The sequence below is a fragment of the Priapulus caudatus genome, unplaced genomic scaffold (genome assembly GCF_000485595.1).
Source record: "Priapulus caudatus unplaced genomic scaffold, Priapulus_caudatus-5.0.1 Scaffold476, whole genome shotgun sequence".
Lineage (NCBI taxonomy): Eukaryota > Metazoa > Priapulida > Priapulimorpha > Priapulimorphida > Priapulidae > Priapulus > Priapulus caudatus.
Genome location: NW_014577537.1, coordinates 43,878 through 48,854, shown reverse-complemented (window position 1 = coordinate 48,854; position 4,977 = coordinate 43,878).

Below are 4,977 nucleotides of genomic sequence, written 5' to 3'. Positions count from 1 at the left end.
AGAGAGAGATACCGTGTGACGAGAGAGAAGGAGAAGGTTAGAAGGGCCGAGCAGATGGGGCGACCGAAGAGAGAGCAAAATTCGATTGGGAGCTTCACGTGTACATGTCACACTGGCTACACGGGTGATGGCTTAGTTTGCGCAGGTAGGTTAATGCCGGACATCGCCCATCACACGGTTTGTTTCTGCCAAATGTTGACAACTTGCATGTGCCCGGCGTATCCCGGGAAAAGGAAATACGCTGTATGATTCCCGTGGGCTTTATCGCACCTTAACATAACCATTCCTTAAAATGTCATTATTGCTTATATGCCATTTCAGTCAAGAAGATGCGCACATGATGAAGTAATGGGTTTTTGTTTAAAAAAAAAGAAGGTTTGTGAGTGAATACAGTAAACACCCGCATAAAAGAACCCGTGATTTCAAGAACCTCCAGGCTGAAATTGGACCAATAAAGCACCTATTTTATAAGAACCTCTTCAGCCTGATAAATTAAACAGGTTCTTATATAAAAAAAATACCGAAAATTAGAGCAAACTGGGGCAATCCAAGCATGTGCTACACCATTGGAAACTGTCTACTATTAGTCAAATCAATTTTCACAGCATTTGACCTTTTATTGTGTTTAATATGATAAGTAAATTAAAGGTGATAAATAAATTAACTCAAATGAATTTAAACAGACATATAATTTCTCATATTAAGCAGTTGGTTAATTAATTAGTGTCAATTATTCACTAATTAAAGCCAATTTTACCTAGATAATGTACACAATATCCCCCCCCCCAAATAAAATAATAATAACCTCTTTAAGAACCTCTTCAGGCTGATTTCTCACTATGTACCATATATATAAGAACCTCTTCAGCCTGAAACAGAAAATCACGGGTTCTTTTATGCGAGTGTTTACTGTATTCTGGAGTTATTTTGACTTATTTTGGCAAGCAAGCAAGTGTCGAGAAAATGGAGCTTGTTGCGCCAATGCTCGTGTTAGAATAGGAAAAGATTGTTTTCGCTGTTGACTAGAGAGCAGCCAATCTACAACCAAATGAACACGGGAAAATTCATAATCATGCACATGCGAATCATCCACATTTAGGGATTGTCTCTAGATAAAGGTAGTCAAGATCAACATGAATGCTTTCGTCGCTTTGCTTAGCTATTGATGAATGTGCCGCATACCGATTTGACCCCAATGCTTTTTGCGTTAACACGGTTGGATCGTTTACTTGTACCTGCCTAGAAGAATACCTTAGAAATGGCTTCAACTGCAAAAGAAACTATAATAAATGAACCTCTTTCTCATCTCGCCTCTCTGTTCCTTGTTACTGGCCCTTTCTACTTTATATCTTTCATCCCCCTCCCCCACCTACACATCTCGCTCTCACGCTCTCTCGCTCTCTCGCGCGCGCTCTCTCTTTCCTTTTTTCTCTCTTCTCTCTCTCCCTCTCTCTCTCTCTCTCTCTCTCTCTCTTTCTCTGCGCGTGAGGGGCGTTCAGCGTTCACGTGTGTCTGCGCTTTAGCGGTGATTAGCGGGCCAAGGCGGCAGCGTGCACACACACACACACACACACACACACACACACACATGATATCTTTTGTGTTATCATAGTGCAAGATATATTATCCTGTCTCGCTATCCAAAATCGTTGGATGAAACTCATTCAACAAAGGAAAACCGAATATCTAGACTAGCATCGACTTAGTAAAGTCAGTACTCACGAGCGTCGTAGAATTCGAATGTGTCATATAAAGATAAGATGGATTTATTATTAATTAATATTTATTTTATTGATGAATTTTATTAACGCGCTCTTACTGAAAACCTAAAAATGAATTAGCGTCTATAGTTTAATATTTCTAATTCGCGCAGAATTATCATTAAACGCCGTACGACTTTTTGTTTTTGGTAGACGTAGATGAATGCACTGCTATGACACCATGCGACACGAATGCCGATTGTGTAAATTCGATTGGGAGCTTCACGTGTACATGTCACACTGGCTACACGGGTGATGGCTTAGTTTGCGCAGGTAGGTTAATGCCGGACATCGCCCATCGCACGGTTTGTTTCTACCAAATGTTGACAACTTGCATGTGCCCGGCGTATCCCGGGAAAAGAAAATACGCTGTATGATTCCCGTGGGCTTTATCGCCCCTTAACAAACCCATGCAATTTTCTTTAGGAAAATGCGCAGCACATGATGAAGTAATGGGTTTTTGTAAAAAAAAAAAGGGTTTCTGTGCAAATAATCTGAGTTATGTTGCCTTATTTTGGCAAGTGCCTTGTTGCGTCAATGCTCGTGTTAGAATAGGAAAAGATTGTTTTCGCTGTCGAAGATGAATTAACTTGCTTTCGTCCTTTTGCCTATAGATACTGATGAATGTGGTGCACACCCATGTGACCCCAATGCTTTTTGCGTTAACACGGCTGGATCGTTCACTTGCAACTGCCTAGACGGATACCTTGGAAATGGCTTCAAGTGCAAGAGCAAGTATAATAAAATAGACCTCCTTCTCATCTCGCCTCTCCGTTCCTTGTTACTAGCTCTCTATCTGTCTGTCTATCTGTCTGTCTGTTTGTATGCCTGCCCGCCCGTCTGTCTGTCTGATTGTATGCCTGCCCGCCCGTCTATCTATCTGTCTGTCTGTCTGTCTGGCTGTCTGTCTGTTTGTCCGTGCGTCCGTCCATCCGTCCTTCCGTCCGTCCGTCCGTCCGTCCGTCCGTCTGTCTGTCTGTCTGTCTGTCTGTCACTCTAATTCTTGTGCTCGTTCTATACTATGTCCATTTCCTATTGCATCCTTCTCTCGTTCTCTTTCTTCCTACTCTCATAGTTTTTCCTTATTTGGCACGTTTCGATGTGTTAATTGAGCATATATATATATAAATATGTATAGGTCTTATATTGAATAAATAATGGCTCTATCACAGCTGCAGCCGAGGGGATATTTTTCTCCAATATCGGGCCGAAACTAGAGGGACAAACTGCACCCTACAGAACCTTCGTGGCCCACTCCAGTCCACACTGTGCCACATCCTGCTATGCATTGAGAAGTAAATGCGCCTCGTTTAGCTACAACTCTGAAACGCGTGCGTGCGAGCTCATCGACGGTTACAGGACACAGGGAGACACTAGTCAGCCGATTGCGGGGTGGGCGTATCACGAATTACAGCCTATTGCGTAGGCGTGGCTATATAAAAAAAAAACGCTCGATAAACGTTTAGTCACCTCGTATTGTATGATTAGTTCAAATCCTACGACAATTTAAAATAATTCCAATTTGAATTTGGAATCCCACCAAAACTCTTCATATGCTTAATGACAACGTCTTTGTTTGCACTCGTGTTATTGTCTTATATATATAGCTATTCCTGCGTGATTTTGAGGATCAGTTAGATTAAATTTATTATGCATGTTAAATGTGCAGATGTCAGGTATATATCACTATTTAACAGATCAGAAGTGTTTGAATCTCAAATTATGCTACTCTTGAACTGAAGTATTGTGTATGACTATGTTGAGTAGCGACACTTGTAGATATTTATTGAATAACATTTTGAACTATTCTGCTATACAGTTACGCAGTTATTTCTGTCTTTACGCATACTCAACAACTATCGCTCTTGAATTCATCTATTAACATGTCGTGTACGTGTATTCAACAATTAATGGTCTATCATTATAAGCTCTTACCACAACGCTGTGATATTATATGTGCAATACAGTAAAAACCCGCGTATAAGAACTAAGTGATTAAGAATCTGTTAATTAAGCTAAGATTCTACATTTAGCCTAAAATTTGAAACAGGTTCTTCTTTGATAAAAATAAATTAACACTTAAATATTTATAAATCAACTAAAACAAGCTCTATCGGGCAATGAAAAGATTGTATTATATTGTAATAAAATATTGTAATGTTTATTAGGTATAAAGGGCATAAAAAGAAATAAGATAACCTCGAATAGCGTTTGTATTTGTCTAGATTGCAGTCATTTTATTTACACATAATTATATGCATATTTTATATAAACAATGGACCGCACTAATATTCTACCAGCAACAAGCACATTTTTTTCTTTAAAAAATAAGAACCCATTTAAGAACCTAAATAGTCTAATTTCCCAGTAAACGCCAATTATATAAGAACCTTTTTAGGATAACTTGGAAAAATGCAGGTTTTTATACGCAGGTTTTTACTGTTGGTCGCTGTAGGTATACATTACTGTACCGAGTATAAGTACAATTTTCAAGGACGCCTATATTTTTTGGCACATGTACTAAATAAAACATTAAACATCACACGCACCTCGTGTATTTTAATTTTTATAAATTTAAGCCTATTTCAATCCATTATTTATTAAATAGTATTCATAACCTCGATTTCAACTGTAGGCCTACTTTTGATGTTTGTGCGCGCAACAGTAGTACATATACACGTACGGTGGCAATGAACGGCTAACATTCGTAAAGCTACCGCGAGTCATAGGTAGGCAGAGTTAAGTTAATAACATGGATACTCTCTCCTTAGTATTTTACTCCTGATATAATTACACTAGAATAGTGTTCACACAACATAGACTTTGTTTCAACGTTGAATATCGGTCGAAATTACGTTGCGATATTGGACACCAAAAATAGATGTTCAAACGATTCGTTGGGGGAGGGGGGGTCTCAATGTGCACTGGTCGTTGTTTTACGCAGCGAAGGTAGTATAGTCTATACGACACACGCTATATGTTTTTATGAGTTTGCGCACAGTCCTAATGCGTTTGAGGTCTAATCATTATGAGAATATTAGGTGCGTACGTGCGCGTGAATGCGTGAGTAACTGTGTAACGGTGTGTTCCCACATATGAACGCGCGCACGTGCGTCGCGCAGTGTTGATGTCGTCGATATGTCTATTTGATCAACGTTCTCTCTCTCTCTCTCTCTCTCTCTCTCTCTCTCTCTCTCTCTCTCTCTCTCTCTCTCTC